At 49.4% G+C, this 20,668-nt stretch overlaps 1 protein-coding gene across 1 annotated transcript in view; it reads left to right on the plus strand.

The window, feature by feature from the left end:
- The first annotated feature begins 268 nt into the window (after positions 1 to 268).
- SEMA4D (semaphorin 4D) overlaps positions 269 to 20,668 on the plus strand; it is a 105,286-nt gene continuing 84,886 nt past the window's right edge. Inside the window, exon 1 of the mRNA XM_079925500.1 lies at positions 269 to 384. The gene's annotated coding sequence lies outside the window, so the exon portion shown is untranslated. The remainder of the gene's footprint in view (positions 385 to 20,668) is intronic.

Below are 20,668 nucleotides of genomic sequence, written 5' to 3' on the forward strand. Positions count from 1 at the left end.
AGTAGAGGAAGGTGAAGAAAGGGGAGGGAAAAGGGGAGGGACGGAGAGGCTAGGGGAGAGAGGAAGAGGGCGGAGAGCCGGGCGGGGAGTAGGAGGAGGCAGAGGAGAGGGGGAGGGACGAGAGAGGAGGCGGGAAGGGGAGGAGGGGAGCAGAGGAGGGGCCTGCGCACCACCCCATGCCCTCCCTCCCGCGCCGGCCTCCGCGCCCTCGCGCGCCGCAGCATCCCCGCGCAGCCTGGCCGCGTCGCCCCTCCGCGCCGGGCCTGAGAGCCGGCCGCCTCCGCCGCCGCCGCCGCCGCCGCCGCTGCTGCCGCCATCATTCCTACGCCCGCGCTCTCTGGGCCGGGCACCTCTGGTCCGCGCGGCCAGGACGCACCGCGCCAGGTAAGGGCCGTTGGGCAGAGGGAGGGCGCGGGCCGGGCAGGTGCGTGGGGGCGGCGAGACCCTCCCCGGGCCGGTCCCCAGAGCCCTCCCGGAGCCCCCGACCCGAAGCCCCGTGACTCCTCCCCGGACCCCCGGACCCTCACGGAGTCCCGTTCCCGGAGGTCCCTGACTCCTCCCCGGACCCCTCCCGGAGTCTCCACCCTGGACCCCCAGGACCCCTCCCCTGCTCGGCTCCTTCCCTGCCCCGGCGCGCAGGTGGCTCGGCGGCTTTGGGGCGGCGCTGGGGGCTCGGGGCGCGTGGCCAACCCTGCCCAGGGGCGGGGGCGGTGCGTTCGGCCAGGCCCGCCGATCCTGTCCTCCCGGCCCCCGCCCCACTCTGGCCATTCGGGCCTGGCCAGGCCCCGCGGCTTCTATTTCTGTCTCCGAGGCCGCGGATCCTGGGCGCTGGACCTGGAGCCGCGCACTCAGACAGGTGGGGCAGGTCGGGTCCCTGGTGATGAATGCTGCAGGCCTCGGCTTCCTTTAGGGTTTTGGCTGCGTGATTCTAGAACAGCCAAGGAGAATCAGCAGCCTTAGCTCAGGGCTGCACCTGTTGCAGCCGCTTGGTGAGCTGCAGGAGGCTGAATCCACTGGGGTTTTGCCAATACAAACATGGAAAAGAGAGTTGGGTCGTGGTGATCCTCTTCGTTTATTTGATTTAGTATTGGAGGTGGGGTGCATGGGAGTCTGGAGGTGAGCAGTTCACCGAAAATGAGGCCTAGGCCTCATTGTCAAGGGCAGGGACCTGCTTTCTGGAGCGTTTGCGATGCGAAGTTGTTCTGCTTTTGATTTGAAAACCTCCCTTTATGTTAAGCACATCTAGGACTTGGTGACTGTGGCCAAGTGCCTGGCTCCCCTGTTCTGAGTCTATTCAAATCCACTAGGCGCCACTGAGCGGAAGTTTCCTTTCCAAGGGGTAAAGTGACATCGGTGACCTGTCACCTCATATCTGCCCCAGGCCTGCGGCCTGCCTTCTGGCTGCCTGAGGGCCGTTATTTGGGAATGTTTACTGTGTCCCAGAAACAGACTGCCTCGGCCAGTGCTGAGGCCAGGATTCTGGTAGAGATAATGCCCCGATTGTCACTTGAACCGTTGGTGTCTGTGCATAACGTCTCCAAGAATAAAGAAAAATAAAGCAGGCCTGCTCTGAGTACTCCAGGCACCAGGGATAAAACCTACAAGAATGAGGGGATGGTGAGGGACACGCTGGGGTATTTCTGTGGACAAGGACTGTCCCCCCCAAGAGGCTGGACCTTCAGATTGAACAAAAAAGTGTTTGTAATACAACCAGCAGGTAAACCAAATAAAGAAATAAAAACTAATTGCTGGCACTGAGAGGCAGCCCTGCCCAGTTCCACTCTTTCACCATGTTACAGGACCCCGAGCTGACATGGGAACTGACTCCCTTTGATTGTTGGAAAATACAACCTTTCAGAGACCCTCCACTGGTAACCGGGGTGCTCTGGCAGGCTTGCTCAGGGTCCCGGCAGATGGTGCATCCACCCCGGCTCAGGAGTAGGGGGCAACGCCACACCACACAGCTGTCCAGTGGGTCTGGGGGCAGGGAGATGACCTTAATGACTCCTTAATGATTCACTCGTGGTCTGTTCCCTGTGGGTCAGCCAAGGCGGGTTTCATCTCAAGTGCCTTCCCCACACCAGGCAGGGATGTCTAGGCCAGTGCTTGGGAGTGCACACTGATGGCTGGCTCTGAGTGAGGGGGGAGGACCATCCACTGGTGCCAGCACATAGCAAAATCAATAATGTGTTGCAGAGATCAGTGGTTTTCTTGCTGGTCCTCTGTGCTTCTAGAGGGAGCCTGCCTCTCCCACACTGAGCATGGACAGGCCCAGGCTTCCCTCCCCTCCCTCTGGGTTCCATTTCTGGTGGGGGGAGGGGGGGGTTCGGCCGGGATGGTGGCCAGGAGCCTCTTCCTAACCCCTTGTTCTGTCTGATGAGCCTGGGGCCAGAGCTCTTGGGTTGGCAGTTTGGACCCATGTTCCCTCCCCACCAGCAGGAGTCCCCAGTGTCCCTGGGTTAGGCCCCTGCTGCTGTGTAAATGAATTGGCTTTCTGATTGTTCCATAATTAACAGCAACCTTCCCCTCATGCTAAGAATTTGTTTGATCAAAAGAACTCCTGGGAAGGTGATGTGGCAGGTGGTGCTTCCCAGTGCCCCCAGTCCCCCATCCCCAGGCTTTTCTGAGAGTGATAGCAGTGGCCAGGTAACTGTCCAGGCCTGCAGGGTGCTGTGGGGTGAAGCTGGCCATGTAAAAATATACAAATGAACTTGCCATCAGTTGACTGTTGAGGGTGGTTGCTGGAAGAAAGACTACCGTCCTTCCTGGGGCTTGGCAGGTGCAGCCTCCCCAGCTCCACCCGTGCCACTAGGGCCCGTGGCCACTTGAGGATGTCGCGGGGCGTCACCCGAGAGCAGGCCGGTTGGGCAGGCTCCTCTGCACTGGAGACTCACTCAGCACAACTCATGGCCATTTCAGCCTGCCTGCTGTCAAGAGGTGATGTGGGGAAGTGGAGATTTATTAAGAGGAAATAACTGTTGATTCAGTCAAGTGGAGACAGTGTGTAAGTGGGCCTCACCTGGAGCTGGGATGGCGTTTTTCGGTACGTCAACTAAGGTGACCTTTGGGATAGGCAAATTGGCTCATCCCAGTTCCTTGGAGTGGCTCACTTTCCAGCTGCCTGACCCTTCCCGAGTGCATGAACGTTTACCTGGCAGGGTAGTACCTGGGCCAGGCATCACAGCAGCCCAGGTGTCGTTCCCCCATAACTGCCTTCCAGCGTGCCTTGTGATCCTCCACTGGGACATGGTCCCTTATTTGCTGTGATAGTCTCAAGATGCTGTCTATGAAAGTAGAGACTGCGTGAAAGTGATTCTTGACCCAAGAATCACTCCTTTCAAAAATTATGGTATTTATGAGACAGTTGGACATTTGTTGAGTGAATGATGATTTTAAAGGATAATTATATTCCTTAGAAACAGCATTGAGGTTACGTTGAAGCAATCTTTAGCCTTTAGTGATAGATACTGGAGTTATTTTCAGAGGAAATGATACAGCATTTGAGATCTGTTTCAGATCTCAGCACGGGTTGGGGTGGGGTGGGGTGGTGGAGGGGCAGGATTGTCCATGGTTAGATGGTTGTTGGCTCTGGGTGACCATACCTGAGAGTTCTTTATTCTGTTCAGGCCACTTCTGTGTATTTTTGAAATTCTTTACCGTAAAAAAGTTAATAATCTAAGAATCCCATTCCCCCCCACCCCAGAATGCCATAGGATCCTTCACTTCATGAAATAGTTGAGGGTTACTTTAAAAGAAGTGCCTGTGTATTAAGTGAAAACACTGCTCCTTAGTGTAGACTGTATGGAATGACTCCTTTTATGCATGTGTAGGTAATAAGGTGTAGAAGCATCTGGAAGGACAGACGCTGTGTATTGAATAGATGATGATGGAGTGCCACTGTGGATGAGTGGGACAGGCACTGCTCCAGGCTCTAAGGACATAGCTCCAAGCAAGAGTGACTGTCCAGCTAGCAACAGGGGTGGGAGGGAAGGATGTGTGTGTGCATGTGAGTGTGTGTGCTTGTGTGTTGAGGGAGGGTTGAGAAGGGGGAGGGCGGGAGGAGCAAGGGGAACCTGTCCTTTCAACCCCATGTACTTCTGTGTGGTTTGTTTCTTTTACAGTGGGATTATTTTTGTAATGATAAAATGTATTTTTAAGCAGGGGTCTCCATTAGGGAATAGAATAGCCTATTTTAAATATTAAATTTCTAAATCTAAATTCTAAATGGATTTGAGTTGTAGGAATTCATGTTCCTACACAACTTAATAACGGATGATGTGGCTTAAATGAGGCATTCAATGAATCGATAGTCACTGATGCTCTGAGTATGTGATCTGTGGGCCATGAAAAAGAGACATTGATACCCTGACCTCGGCAATAGCGGAGACAAGACCCAAACCCTGAAAATTAAACAGCAACATCATCTCTCAATGGGGGCAGTAAGCTGAGGGACCATCCTGGTCCTGGGCCGTGGGATGGGGAAAGCCCTCAGCTCAGACCCACCACAGTCCTGTTTTAAATGGAGAACCACCTTCCCTTCCATGGCACTTGGCCCAGAAACAAAAGCAAAGACGGTCCAGGGCCTTCGTGGGTGGATTTCCACTGCTAGTTGGATGACCTGCCACTGTGGGGCTGTCCCACACATTTTTAGCAGTTGCTGTTTTTTCTTTTAGTAGAGGGTATGTTAAGTCACTTTAATCTTATACCAACAAAAAAGCATAAAAATCCTATATCCACAAAGTAAAAAAGTACAAGTTTTCTGGGATCCTAAGTTTTTTTTTTTTTTCTATTTTCCTGTCCTATTGCAAGAAATTTGAGTTGCTTAAGCACCAGAATGTAATCTGCTTTGATCTAGCGTTTGGGTGTTGTTTGGCTCTGATGCGTGTTTTGATTTTGTTTGCAAGGACACTACGTTCCTGGGGGCCTGCCCTGAATAAGGGCCTCAGCTGGACCCCACTTTGTTCTCACCGTGTGTTAGGGAGTTTTGTTTGTTGTTGTTGTTTACTAGTATTTTCCGTGGCTGTGGGAGGGCACAGCCAGGCCTGCAGCAGGGTGGCTCTGCTCTGAGCCTGGGGTCTTGTCTGTGTGGCCGTAAGCCGCCTGCCATCAGAACGGGCTGTAAATACACAGCCCATTTTCCCATTGAGATCAGACGTGTTCCTTGCATCTTAGTGCTTCCCAGAGGCCTTAGGGATCCTGCCCAAGTAGAGCTGTGCTGTCTGGGCATTCAGGGCACACAGGAGGTCTGTGTCCTTTGTAGGTGAGGTCCCATCATTCATCTTTCTTGAGGTGAAGGAATTAGATACCTTTAAGCCCCCTTTCAACTCGCAGATTTGTCCACTTCATGGAGTCTCACCATTTCCCCCAGCAAATGTTTATTGAGCTCCAGTTGCAGCAAGAAACCAAGAGACAGAAGGCTCTGCCAACTTGGCACTTATGGTCAAGTAGCGGGTGATGGAAGGCTAAGGAGAAGAAATAAGTCAGAATGTCATGCATCGGGGCCATAGTGCTATTGTGGGGTCCAGGTGCTCAAGGGAGACAGCAGTTTGGGGGAGTTTGAGATTTGAAATTAGGTGGCTTGGTGGGCTGATGGAGGAGGTGAGGAGTGACCCAGGGGGACATCCCAGCACACTGTAGCAAGACCAGGGGGCGGGTGAGGCTGGAGCGCAGGAGCAGCCCCATGCAGGTGGTGGGTTTGGCTAGATTCTGGTATGTTGTGAAGATGGAGCCAACAGGATGATTGGAGCAATAGAGGAGTGCAAGGTGACCTCGAGATTCTTGGCTCAGGCAACCTGAAGGGTGGAGTGGGCATCATCCTGAGATGGACTGTCTGTGGGCAGAGCAGTTGTGGGGAATTCGGGAGGGTTGCTGGCTCTCCAGATAGTACCTGTGAGCTCCGTTGCTGTCCATGTGCTGGTGGTGAGGGGCTTTTCAGGCAAGTGAGGCTGGAGTTTGGGGGAGTGGCCTGGGCCCGGCAATCAACCTGGCTACTGCCGGCACACAGGTGTGATTTTTAAAGCTAAGTCAGCACAAGATGGCAGGAGAGTTGGATGGATGGAGGAGAGGAGAGGTCCAAAGTCAAGGGACCAAGAAGGAGTGCTATCAGGGCAGGAGAAAGCCAGAGGTGTCAGGGGCATCCAGGGCCATGGGCAGATCATGCATGGGGAGGAGTGGCTGCCTGGCCAAGGAGTCCAGTTAGGCCAGGACTGAGAATTATCCTTGGAGAATTGACCTTAGCAACATGGAGGTCATCAGTGTCCCGATGAGAGGTATAGGGGAGCAGTGGGCCAGGAAAGGGGGGAGAAGGAGAGCTCAGGACAGCAAGCGTCGGTAACTTTTTCGAGAATTTTGCTGTGAACGGGGCGCTGACAAATGGGGAGGAGCTGATGGGCATAAGGATTTGAGAGAAGGCTTATGTTTCAGGTTTCTGTCCTGAAGGGAAGGACGGGGTAGAGGGGAAGAGTGATGAAGAAAGTGGGGTGGGGCCCTTGCCCAAGTCGTCTGATAGGGACAGATGGGAGGCCAGCTGTTCCCCCGCAAGCAAACTTTCATTGGCTCTAGTGTGCACTGCCCCTCTGCTTGGCCCTGAGGTATGCAGACAGGGGAGAGGAGCCAGGGCCTCAGAGAATGGTTATGGAAGTTTGTGACAGCAGAGCCTCTGAGTACCGCAGTGGGTGCCCAGGGGCGATGGAGCGCTCTTGGGTGGTGAGCACAGAAGGCCTGGAGAGCTGAGTTTGCTAGGCTCCTGGGCAAGGGGTGGATGCCCTCCTGGCTGAGAGGACACCTGTGCGGGGCAGGAGAAGGGTGAAGGGGGGCCAGGTCCACTGGCCTGATGGGCCTGGCCAGAAACAGAGGCTGAAAGTGGGGCTGTGTCCTCACAGCCAGAATGTGAGCATTTCCCTCCTGATGTTAGCCTGGCATTTCCTATATATAGGCCCCATTCACTAGCGAGGACCTGCGTGTTATCTGCAACACTGCCTTAATTCCATATCCACTGAACGCTACGTGAATGAGAGAGAGAACCCATCTGCAGGAGTGGTTCCTATGCCAGCGGCATCACATCCCCTGAACTTGCCACAAGTGCAGGTTTTCACCTCTACCCCAGACCCCCTGAATCAGAAGCTCTGGTTTTAATAGGCCACCCAAGGCTGGGCTAAGCACAGCCTGCCCTTGTGGGCTGCACTCTGGAGGGCAGACAGGAGGACAGAGGCAGGGCTGTGGGCCTCACTCTGGATGTCCATTAGACTTGGGGTGTTTGCCTGTAGAAACAATGTTTCGTTAACCAGTATTATTGAGGCATAATTTACGTACAGTAAAAGGTACTGTTTTAAGTACCCTGTTCAGTGAGTTTTGACAAAGGTACACAGTTATGCAACCGCCAGGAGTGGGTGAACTCTGGCCTGCAGGTCAAGTGCACCTCACACATTCATGCACCCACACCATCCCTGGCCACTGTCAGCCGGAGTTGAGCAGTTGCAACAGAGATTGTTTAGCTTGTGAGCCCTCCCCAAATTTCCTGTTGCCTCTTTGCAATCAGCCCTCCACCCAAGCAATCACTGATCTGCCGAAATTAGACTATTATGAGATTTGTTTCTTCAAGAGTTTCAAAATGGAAGCATGTATTGTAGACTCTGTGTCTAGCTTCTTTCCCTTGGCATGTTTTTGAAATTTGGTACACGTGGGTGTACCATGGTTTATTAGTTAATTCACCTGTTGGTGGATGTTTGGATTGCTTCCTGTTCGAGGTTGTTGTGAATAAAAGTGCTGTGAGCTACAACTCAACACAAAAGGAAAAACAACCAGTTGAAACATGAGCGAACGTATTATATCTCCAAAGAAGGTAGGCAAATGACAAATAAGCACATGAAAAGATGCTCAGCGTCATTAGTCACTAGGGAAGTGCAAATCCAAACCTCAGTGAGATACCACTTCCGTCTCACCAGAATGGTTTTTATCAAAAAAAAGGGAAATAATAAGTGTTGGTGAGCATATGGAGAAATTATAAATTTCATACATTGCTTTGAGAATGTAAAATGGTAGAGCAACTTTGGAAAACAGAGATTCCTCCAAAAGTTAAATATAGAACTGTCATATGACCCAGCAATTCTACTCCTGGGTAAATACCCAAAAGAATTGAAAATAGATATTCAGACAAAAACTTGTTTACCACTGTTCATAGCAGCACTGTTCACAATTTGGGAACCAACCCAAATGCCTATTAGTGGATGAATGAATAAATAAATGTGGTCCCTCTAGACAATGGAATATTACTTAGCTGGAAAAGGAATGAGGTACTGACGCGTGCTGCAACATGGATGACCCTTGAAAACATTATGCTAAGTAAAAATAGTCAGACGTAAAAGTGCACGTGTTGCATGATTCCATTCATACAAAATATCCAGAATAGGCAAATCTACAGAGTCAGAAAGCAGATTAGTGGTTGCCGGGGCTTGGAGCAGGGGAGAATGGGAGCGACTGCTTAATATGTACGGGCTTTCCTTTGGAGCTGATGAAAATGTTCTGGAACTAGATAGTGGTGATGGTTGCATACCCTTTAAAATGGTTAAAGTAGTAAATTTTATGTTATGTGTATTTTACCACTATAAAAAAGATATAGGGCTTCCCTGGTGGCACAGTGGTTGGGAGTCCGCCTGCTGATGCAGGGGACGAGGGTTTGTGCCTCGGTCTGAGAAGATCCCACGTGCTGCGGAGCGGCTGGGCCCGTGAGCCATGGCCGCTGAGCCTGCGCTTCCGGAGCCTGTGCTCCGCAACGGGAGAGGCCACAGCAGTGAGAGGCCCACGTACCGCAAAAAAAAAAAAAAAAATAAAATAAAAAATAAAAAATGCTGTATTCATTCGTATGCACATCTGGGTGCAGACAGGTGTTTTCATTTCTCTTGAGTAACTACTTAACAGTAGAATTGTGGGGTTGTGTGGTAAGTGTATCTTTAATTTCATAAGAAACTGGCAAACCGTTTTCCAAAGTGGCTGTATCATTTTACATCCCTACTGCTAATGTGCGAGCACAGTTATTTCACATCCTTGCCAACACTTGCTGTTGTCAGTCTTTTTAATTTTAGCTATTCTAGTGGGAGTTGTGTTGGATCATGGACATTCTAGTTGAGTATCTTTTCCTGTATTTAGTAGCTATTTGTATTTATTATTTTACGTTTTTGTTCAAATCTGCTGACTTTTTTTTTTTTTTTCCCCTAAAGAGATGCTCAGGACTTACCCTGACTCTTAGTTGAAACTAACTAACTTACCAGATTAACTAACTACCTACCAGACTCTTAGTTGAAAGGCCTGGCGGGCTATGATGTAGAAACAGGGGCTGGTTTTTTTTTTAAATTAATTAATTTATTTATTTATGGCTGTGTTGGGTCTTCATTTCTGTGCGAGGGCTTTCTCTAGTTGTGGCAAGCGGGGGCCACTCTTCATCGCGGTGCGCGGGCCTCTCACTATCGCGGCCTCTCTTGTTGTGGAGCACAAGCTCCAGACATGCAGGCTCAGCAGCTGTGGCTCATGGGCCCAGTTGCTCCGCGGCATGTGGGATCTTCCCGGACCAGAGCTCAAACCCGAGTCCCCTGCATTGGCAGGCAGATTCTCAACCACTGTGCCACCAGGGAAGCCCCAAATCTGCTGACTTTTAAATTGGGCTATTTGTCTTCATATATTTGAGTTCTAAGAGTTCTTTACATATTCTGGATTCAAGTTCTTTGTTAGATATTTGTATTGCAAATACTTTCTCTCAGTCTGTGGCTTACCTTTTTACTTTATTAATGATATCTCCTTGGGACTTCCCTGGTGGTCCAGTGGTTAAGAATCCGTCTTCCAATGCAGGGGACACAGGTTCAATCCCTGGTCAGGGAGGTAAGATCCCACATGCCGCAGGGCAGCTAAGCCCGCGTGCCACAGCTGCAGAGCCCACACACTCTGGAGCCCACACCACCACTAGAGAGAGGCCCGCATGCTGCAACGAAAGATCCTGCACATTGCAACTAAGGCCCGACGTGGCCAAAAATTAAATAAGTAAATAAATATTAAAAAATGGTATCTCCCAAAGGGCATATATTTTTAGTTTTAAGTCCAGTTATATCAATTATTTTTAGTAGTTTAGGCTTTTTGTGTCCTATATAAGAAACTTTGCCTCGCCCATAGTCATAAAGATTTTCTCCTGTGTTTTCTTCTGAAAACATTATGGTTTTAGCCTTTACGTTTAGATCTGTTATCTATATTGAGTTACCTGTTAACTGGAAAGAGCTAAGAACTGAGGTTTATTGTTTTGAGTGTGGATAGCCAGTTGTTCCAGTGCCATTTGTTAAAGAAACTGTCCTTTCTCCACAGAATTATTGGCATCATGTTTGAAAAGTAATTGAGAATCTGTGTGACTTTGTTTCAGGCTCAATTCTGGTCTGTTTTGGCTTATTCACCATTGACCCTAGAACCACTCTGTATTCATGACTTGCTGTGTAGTAATTCCTGAAGTCAGATAGTGAGACTACCAATTGTACTTCCTTTTCAAAATTGTGTTGTCTAGCCTTTGCATTTCCATATAAATTTAAAATCAGCTTACCAGTCCTTCTACGAAAAAGCCTGCTTCGATTTTGACTGGGGTTGCGTTAACTCCTTAGATCAACTCGGGTAATGTAGAAATTTTAACAATATTGAGCCTCAGTCAGCGATCATGGACTACCTTTCTGTCTGTGTTTGCCTTTCTTCATTTTTCTCAGCAGTGATTTGTAGCAGTCACTGTAGGTCTTATACATATTTAATCAAATTTATTCATAAGTATTTTATGGTTTTGAATGTTATAAATGGATTTAAACATTTTTTATTTTCTAATTGTTTATTATACTATAAAGAAATACAATGGATTTTTATATTGTTTATTCTATCACCTTTCTAAATTTACTTATTTGTTTGAGTAGCTTTTCTGTAGTCCTTCAAGATTTTTGCACAAAGATAATGACAGTTACAAATAGGGACCATTTTACTTCTGTCTTTCCAGTTAAAATGCTTTTTATTTCTTTTTCTTTTATTCCATTGTCTAGGATGTTTAACAGAAGTGGTGACAGTGGGCATTCTTACCTGTTCCCAATCTTAGGAAGAAAGAACTTGTCTTTTCATTAAATATGGTGTTAGGTGAAGATTTTATATAGATGCCTTTTCTTTTTATTTATTTATTTATTTTTGGCTCTGTTGGGTCTTCATTACTGCATGCGGGCTTTCTCTAGTTGCGGCCAGCGGGGGCTACTCTTCGTTGTGGTGTGTGGTTTTCTCATTGCGGTGGCTTCTCTTGTTGTGGAGCACGGGCTCTAGGCGCACGGGCTTCAGTAGTTGTGGCAGGCAGGCTCAGTATTTGTGGCACATGGGCTTAGTTGCTCTGCGGCATGTGGGATCTTTCTGGACCAGGGCTCAAGCCTGTGTCCCCTGCATTGGCAGGTGGATTCTTAACCACTGCGCCACCAGGGAAGTCCAATGCCTTTTTATTTTGAGGTTAAGGAAGTTTTCTAGTTTGCATGGAGTTTTTATCAGGAGTGGATGTTGAATTTTGTTATATGCTTTTTTTCTGTATCTGTTGAGATAATCATATGGTTTTTCCTCTTTTTTTCTTATTAAATATGCTGAATTACATGAGTTAATTTTTGAATGTTAAACAACCTTGCACTCCTGGCACAAACCCCAGTTGGTCATGATGTATAATCCTTTTTATGTATTGCTATATTCAATTTGCTACAATTCTGTTAAGGTTTACTTATAACTATATTCATGAGGGATATTGTATTCTTTTCCTGTAATACCTCTGTCTGGTTTCTGTATCAGGGTAATGTTGGCCCCACACAATGATTTGGGAAGTGTTCCCTCTTCATTTATTATTATTTTAAGAGTTTGTGGGCTTTCCTGGTGGTGCAGTGGTTAAGAATCCGCCTGTCAATGCAGGGGACATGGGTTCTAGCCCTGGTCCGGGAAGATCCCACACGCCGCGGAGCAGCTAAGCCCGTGCGCCACAGCTACTGAGCCTGCGCTCTACAGCTCGCGAACCACAACTACTGAAGCCCGTGTGCCACAACTACTGAAGCGCGCGCGCCTAGAGCCCATGCTCTGCCACAGGAGAAGCCACTGCAATGAGAAGTCCATGCACCGCAATGGAGAGTAGCCCCTGCTTGCCGCAACTAGAGAAAGCCCGTGCGCAGCAGTGAAGACCCAATGCGGCCAAAAATAATAAATAAATAAATTTATTTATTTATTTATTATTATTTTTTTTAATAAATTTATTTTTAAAAAAGAGTTTGTGTAGGATTGGCATTGTTTCTTCCTTAAATATTTGATAGAATTTATTAGTGAAGCAATCCTGGATTTTCTTTATGGGGAGGGTTTTTAATTATGAATTCAGTTTATTGATATAGGGCTATTAAGACTTTCTAATTCTTCTTTTTTATAAATTTATTTATTTATTTTAATAAATTTATTATTTATTATTAATTTTTGGCTGTGTTGGGTCTTTGTTGCTGCAGGCGAGTGGGGGCTACTCTCTGTTGCAGCGCGCGGTCTTCTCATTGCGGTGGCTTCTCTTGTTGTGGAGCACGGGCTCTAGGAGCATGGGCTTCAGTAGTTGTGGCATGTGGGCTCAGTAGTTGTGGTGCACAGGCTTAGTTGCTCCGCAGCATGTGGGATATTCCCGGACCAGGGCTCGAATCCGTGTCTCCTGCATCGACAGGTGGATTCTTAACCACTGTGCCCCCAGGGAAGTCCCTCTATTTCTTTTTGAGTCAGTCCTGGTGATTTGTGTGTTTCAAGGAATCTGCTCATTTCTCCTAAGTTGTCAAAGTTGTTGGCATAAAATTGTTTATAATATTCCTTTATTATCCTTTTAACGTCTCTGGATTTGCATGATGTTCCCTCTTTCATTTCTGAGCCTGGGATTCTTTAAGAAAAAAAAAAAAAAACAGAGCGAAACAAAACCCCAGTGTCTGTCCCCACACCTGCCCAGTTACATCAGAATCTTTTGGGGTGGGAGGGAGGGCATGGATCCATGCTTCTGACAACTGCTCAGGTAATTCTTGTGCAGCCAGAATTGAGAACCTTTGACGCAGAGGAAGGAGGGGTTAATCTTTACTTACCGGTAGTCCAGGCAGGCCTCCCAGAAGCAGGAGAAGGAGGATCTGAGAGAGCAGAGGAGGATTTGGGTCCTGGAGTCTGAACACAGGGTTTGTTTGGAGAACAGCAGGCCAGCAGCCTTGGCCGGGGCTTTAGGTTTGGTGTGGACCCTGGTTGGGCCTGCAGGTGCGGAGGGCGTTCTGTATGTGCCAGATCTTGGAGTAAGCGAGAAATGGGAAGGAAAGCAGCTGGCCAGGAGACAAGGCCTGGAACACCAGACCACACGGCTTAGACTTCCTTCTCTGCAGGGTTGTTGTTTGTTTTTAAGTGAGATCTCCTGAGGTATAATTTGTGATCAGGAAAGTTCACCCATTTTAATGTCCTGTTCTATGAGTTTCAAAACATAGTCATGTAACGACCACCAAATGGAAATATGGAAAACTTCCATAATTCCACAGATTTCCTTGTGTCTCTCTGGAGTCAGGTCCTTCCCCCACCTCCCCGCCCCAGCATTCACAGATCTGTTTTCCGTCCTTATAGACTCTTCCAGAATGTTGTATAAGTGGAGTTATACAGTGAGCAGCCTTTGAGTCCAGCTTCTTTCACTCTGCCTAATTGTCCAAGGGTTTGAGCAGTAACTAATGCAATCAGATCCCTGGTTAGCGGTGACTCTGGCACCTCTGGCTTATGAGTTGGAAAGGCGAGTTTGGAGACAGGGAGGCCGTTATGGGAAAGGGTGACCTAGTGATATTTGTGGTAAATGACCTGAGAAATGCCTTCTATACCTGTCTCATGGAATCTTGACCACAGCCCTATCAGCCCTGTCAGGACAGTTCTTCCCTCTTTTACAGGTGAGGACGTTGAGAATGGAGAGAATAAGAAATTTATGCACGGGGTCTCTCAGCCAAGAGGTGGTGGGACCAAGATGTGAGCAAGGGGGCGGGGGCCTGAAGCCTGCAGGGAGGTGCACTCTGCATACACAGCTCCTAATGCACTCACCGAGGGGTGGCCATTGGTTGAGGTGTTTGAAAAATTTTAAAGATGTGTGTACCCTCGGCCATGGCGGTTCAGTGTCTAGAAGTTTATCCTAAGGAATCATGGATGTAAAGAATCATTTATTAGAAAGGGTGCTGGGTGTTGATAAACAGAAAACCCAGATACCAGCTGAAAGCCCCTGACAGATGGTCAGGGATGAGGAGATACAGTTAGGCTAGCCCATCTCTAAAAATAGTAGTGTAAAATATGACTAATTTGCTGGGGGATCAACATATCACATCAGGTGCTGAGAACCATTCCTAAAGCAGTACCTACAGCGAGGACCTATAATTTGCCTAGAAAGCACTGGATAGACTGTGTCCAGAACAGGAGTCACATGGTTAGTTGATGATGTGGCTTTTGTTTCCTCCTTGGTGCTTGTCTGCGTGTCTCCAGTTTTCTGCAGCAATAAAGGAAAAATACAAAGAAAAATGGAAAAACACAACTTCATATCACATGTGCGGGTACACACACATCATATGCCTTGTGAGTCTGACACGCTTTTCTTAGACTTGTTATACCTGCCTTGTTTAAAAAGCAGGTGGGAGTTCTGTTTGTTGTACTTTTAAATGAAAAACATACTGTGGGAAACAGACCAGCCACGCCGGCCTCTCCAGACAGGGAGAGAGTAGCTGCTTGGGTGGGAGTGCGTGGCTGCCCTGAACCACGCACAAGGGGTGGGCCCGCCACTCTCCTCCATGCCTGGCTCCAGTGAGAGCCCATTCTGACGGTCGGCATGGGGTTGGCTGCGAGGTCCTGCCTAGGCCCTGTGTGTGGTGTGTGCGGCCTCAGCAAGGCCTGATCCATTCGTGAGTGGGGTCGGCAGCACCGGTTCCTGGGGGCTGTGGAATTACAAAATGAGGTGACAAGTGAAACATCCCTTCTTGGCAGACTTTGCACCGGGATGCACATGGAATTCAGTGTCATATTTAAAACCAAGCTTCAGAGAGGTTTCGGTGCTTGTCTAATGTTGCTGAAAACATTTTATTAGAATATTAAAACCTCATGGCAATCAGGGAGCCTGGCTGCTTTCAGACCCTGAGGGCGGCTCACGGTAAGACATGTATTTGTACTGTGAGGCAGCATACCTGCATACGTGTGTGTGCACACACACGCATGCCCCGCTAAAACCAAAGTTTTCCTCAGCATGGCACTCACCCCTGACCACGTACAATGCTCTCTGATATTTTGTTTAGTTGCATTGTATTGAAAACAGTTTTCACCCACACATGGAAAAATATGAAATCCCATTTTGTCATCTGGCCCTACGCGCGGCTGCCTGGACATTTTAAAATTTTGGCATTAAGCCAAATGTGCAGGCTACATCATATTTTATTTCCCACATCAACCAGTGGCTGTGGTGCCCTCATCCTTGGTTTCTGTGAGTCTGGGGCTGAGTGCAGGTTGGAGCCTGGAGAAGAGGAGGTGCAACAGCTCCTCTGCAACAGCTGCCATGGGGCCACACACGGGTGCCAGGAAACTGGGTCAGAGCAGAGCTCCTGATCCACAGAAGTGGATCCTTGGCGGGGTCTTTGAAACCTGACAGAGTGGCTTGGGTTTCAAATGTGAGATCCCTCGGGCCTCTCTGGAAGCAGGGCGGCCTCCGTTATGTTTATGTCCCTTCCCACTTGATGGACAAGACCACCAAGGGAGCAGGGCTTGGTTTTCCCTGGCAAACCGGGGAGGGGGTGGGAACACAGTTTTTAAAATAGATGCTCAGTGCTTAGGGTCTGGAGATGCAGGTCCTCTCTGGTCTGTACTGATGGCTCTGAAGCCTCCTGAACCGGTGGGCATGGACTTTCTGTCTGGGGAAGAAGGTACCACTTACAGTGAGCAGAAGGGACAGACGTCCGCTTCAAAAACAAGCGAGACCCAGGACGCACTCGCTTTCCCCTCTCCCTGGGAGAGGAAGCAGCATGTGTGCACACCAGCCCTCTCCCAAGGCCCAGACTTCTGCTGAGATGTTTTATATCAGGACTATTTTCAGGCCTTGAGTAGCATTTCTGTTGCAGTCCCTAAAGACAGGAAAACACTTTGTCCAAACACAGCCCCTTTTGTTAACCACATCAGGTGTCAGACTCTGCAGACCGCTGGCTGGGGGCTTGGGGAGCAGTGGCGTGGCTTCTGCCACCAGGGTGATTTTCATGAGCTTGGCAGCAGCCGTTAGCTGCACTGGCTGAGAATGGCTGGGCACTTCCCGGAGCAACCAGAGCCAGCAGGGTGCTTGTACCAGCCTGGCCTGTGCTTCTCTTTGCACTTTGTGCAATGCCTGTCTGTTGAGAGCTGAAGGAGGATGGGTCTGTTGGAAAGAAATGTGCTCCTAAGGCTGTGGTGTCACAGTTGTCTTCTGCCCAGCAGAGTGACCTCTGTGTGGCTCTGGGCCGGCCCTCCTGTCCTGGGGCACCCTCTCTCCAGGAGAGCAGCCCAAACAGCAGCAGCTGATAGACAGTGGCACTCACCCTCTGAATTCCAGGGTCAGGGTGAGCTTGTCGGTGTCAGGTCCCACCTGGGAAAGGCCACCTGCCTTCTGGCTGCCTTCTTTTCATGGCTGCCCATCACTGGCTGCTTGGCAGTGGGTTCCCTTGCCCCGCTCGGTGTGGCCTCTCTTCCTTTCCCACCTTAAAATGCAAGGGAAGGTCAACAAAACAGAAGCAGCAGCAGAACCGTCTGGCCTGCCCCTGCTTCTGTTTTCATCTTCCCATTTTCCTTCTTCCTTCTTCAGTGAGATGTTTGCAGACTTCACAGTGATGCACACGTGACCTTGCTTTGCTCACAGATGGAGCCCAGCTGTGTGGTGCCCAGAGCACCAGCAGCCCCGCAGCCCTTGGGCCCTTGCAACACTCCTCCCCGAGGGTACTGTCCCCACTGATTGCAGCAGAGGTGCATTCTGGCTGGGTTTGGTTTTGCATACACTGGGTTCTGGAGCACACCCATGGATGTCCCTCAGCTCCTGTGTGTGGCTGGCCTCGGGCCCTGCTGCACACCCAGGGTTCTTTCTTCTTCCCCACCGTCCACCATTCCATGGGGGCCGTGCACCACAGTTCACATGCCTGCGATGCTGTTGGCTTGGTTTCTGGCTTGGGCCATTATGAATGTAGCTTGTGAACATTCTTGTCCCTTTATTCTCCGTTCAGGATGCCCCTGCTGCCATCTGGCCCCTTGGGGTCTCTCCTTGCCACCCTCTGCCTCTCCCCGCCTGGCGGGCCCAGCAAGGCTGGGTGGAAACCTCCCTGGTCATTGTAACATGGTGGTCCTTCTCTGTTCCACAGTTCTGTCTCACTGCATTGTGCCCTCTCACTCTGCTGTGCTGCTGTTCATGCCTTCGGTGAGCAGGTGACGTGCTCTGCGTGTCCCAGGCGCTGTGTTTGCAGCAGGGGAGGGGGATGTGGAGGGAGAGCACCTAGGACGTGGTGTCTCCAGCCGGATGACAGCACATAGGCACGCTGACGGGGGATGTGTGCCACCAGGGAGGGAAGCTTGCGTGTGGGTGTTGACCACCAAGGGTGGGCTTGAGGTCTCTAAGGTCGGGAATGCTGAGTCGGAACTCAAGAACTGCAGGAAGCAGCCGAAGCTGAGTAGGGAGAAAAGCTGTGGCAGTTTAAATAAAGTACATGGCTGTAAATCCGTTAGCACTGCTGTCGCTGAGGTGCTGTGTCTGTCTTCCCGGTGGGTGGCCTCTTGACTGCTTGGATCTTGGAGCCCTGAGATGCCAAGTAAGGGTCTGATGGCCCTGCGGCTGCCATGCTGTGAGGAAGCCCAACCCCCAAAGGCCACGTAGCACTGGGACTGCAGTGGGCAGTCCTGGTCTCTGCACCCTCATCGCTAGGACCCTGATGTGTGAGGGGATCGGCCGTCACATGATCGCAGCCCTTGGCCATCAGGACTCCAGCCGGGCCCTCAGACGTTGGAGCGCAGACAAGAGTCCCTGCTGGGGCCCGTTGGGACTCCCGGCTCACAGAACCGTTGAGCGTGGGGAAGTGTCTTGGGCCACCGAATCCAGGGTGGTTTGTTACACTGTAGTGGTGGCTGGAACAGAGTGGTGGCTCCCCAGGAAGCGGGCAGGGCCTGCGGGTCGGGTGGGGTTAGCCCGGGACACAGGTGCTGGGTCAGAACCATAACGGGTACAGTAATGGTAATTACTTGAATTTCATCCTGCGGTTTTTCATTGTCTTTGTAGCAAGGAGGCCTTCTGCCTTTTCCATAAACTGACTGTGAAGGAAAACATGCTTACACTTCATAGAATCACGGTGTGCATGCATGTTTCCTAGGGTCACCGTAAGAAAGCTTCACAAAATGGGTGGCTTAGACAACAGGAATTTATCTTCTCCTAGTCCTGGCAGCCAGGAGTCCAAAATCAAGGTGTTGGCAGGTGCTCCTTCTGAAGGCTCTGGGATAGGACGCTTCCTGCCTCTTCCAGCTTCTCTTGGCTCCACGTGTCCCTTGGCTTGTGGCCACATCACTCCAAAATCTGTCTCCATCTTCACGTGGCCTTCGTCCTTGTGTCTCTCGTCCATGTATCTCTTATAAGGACCTTTGTCAGTGGATTTAGGGCCCACCTAGGTGACCCAGGATGATCTCCTCTTAACTCCATGATCTGAATTATTGATACGTCTGCAAATATTTTTCCAAATAATGTCACATTCACAGGCTCTGAGTCAACGTTCTTTGCAAGCTACTGGAGCACATGAGAAGGCAAGAGAAGTACTGAGTGGGGCTGGAAGGAGGCGGGTGGCCCTGGTGGGGTGGGGACTGGCCTGGTGGCTGGGTGCAGAGGGAGGGGGTGTGGCCTGGGGCTGGCAGGCATTCACCTTCTCCAGGATATAGTTCAGCGAGGCTTTATCAGCAGGAAAATGGAAACTGCGTCTGCTTTCTGCATTCGTGGGAAGTTATAGAAATGAGAGTGTGGTGGAAACTTGCTGCTTTGTTAAATAATTTTGCATTGACTCAGAGGGGAAACAGGAAAGGGCCTTCTATCTTTTTATGTGGGTTTTTATCTCTGCTGCTGGAACCTTTTCTTTTAAGTAGCTTTTCTACAAAAATACCCGTTGAATCTTTAGTGTGAACAGGAAGTCAGATATGCTGACTAACTTTTCCTTTATTTTAATGGAGTTTTTATTGTTTTGAAAATGAAGAAAGAAAGCAAAGAGTAAAAGCGACCTCCTCGTGCCCAGGGTATATGCCACTGCCAGCTGCATTTCTGAGGTCTTCTCTGTGCCATTTACATACACACATATGTGTGTGCACACACATGTACACACGCATATAGATGGTGGTTTCCCAAAGATGTGGTCACACCTTAGAGGGTTTTGCAACTCACTTTTTTCACTCAGCACTGTGGCATTGACGCACGTGCTCTGCATTGCACCATGAAGCTGTGCACAAGTCTCTGAGGACAGTGTACCCTGTGTCCCTTACCCCATGGCGGAAATTTGGGTGTCTCTCTAGTCGGCCACATCCATGACAGTTTTTCTTGGTGTACTCCAGTGAGTATTTGAATAGGAGTCTTAGAATGGAAATATTTGAGTCAAAGGGTGTATGCATTTTTAATTTTGACCGGAGTGGCTGGGCTGTCTGCCAGGACAGCACTGTGCCCCCGAAGCTCACAAGAGTCTCTCTTCCCCCTCACCTCCCCGCCCCGGAGCATTACCAGTGTGTTTAGTCCTCACCAGTGTGATCAGGAGAAGGGTAGGTCATGGGTCTCTGACCCCATTGCTTGTTGTTTGCATTTTCTCCTTGAAGCACCTGACCTTGGTCTTTATCCACTTTATTATTCACTTTAATAGAAATTAAGCTGTTGTTCTTTCACTGATTTTATTGATTTGGGGAATTCCTTTCATTTTAGAGTATTCTGGAAAAGAAAAGCCTATTTACAAGCATTGCATCCATAAGCTTTTTAACAGATACAAATGAACTTTGATTGGAGACCCGTGGGACCATCACCTGCTTCTGTGGTTCGTCTGGGGGGTGGGGGTGACCTGAGGGGTCCGAGCCTTTCATGTCCATTGCTCTGGGACAGGCATGGGTCTGCTTTGGTTGTGCCAGCCTGGCCACCTGCCTGCAGGACATGCAATGGCCCCCACGAATGGTGGGGCCCAAAAAAGAAATTGGTGATATTTGGAATTGGCTGTGTGTGTGTTCGTGTGCATGTGTGCCTGTGTGTGTGCATGTATTCCTGAAAAATAGTGCACAGCAGAACTGGAGATTTGCATTCCAAAAGGTTTTCATGGATTTAGGAGTGTCTGCTCACTAGGAGGCTTATAGAACTAGTTTTCTATATATCATTTTGATTGTATTTTTAGCCAGATGATAAAACTCACCTCCCCACACCCCCTCCACACTTCTTGCTTGTTTAGAATGACAATGCACAAGTGAAAATTCATCAAAATGTCATAAGTAATGCAGCATGTTTTCCTGGGAGGCAGTTATGCGCCCCAGATAGATGTTGGGCAGTGTGTCCTGTTCGCACACATGGCTTTTCACTGGACCCTTCATAGGGTGCTGTGTGCTCATAGAGGCTTTCTCTCCACAGTAATGT

The sequence above is a fragment of the Stenella coeruleoalba genome (assembly GCF_951394435.1).
Source record: "Stenella coeruleoalba genome assembly, chromosome: 7".
In the NCBI taxonomy this organism is placed as follows: Eukaryota; Metazoa; Chordata; class Mammalia; order Artiodactyla; family Delphinidae; genus Stenella; species Stenella coeruleoalba.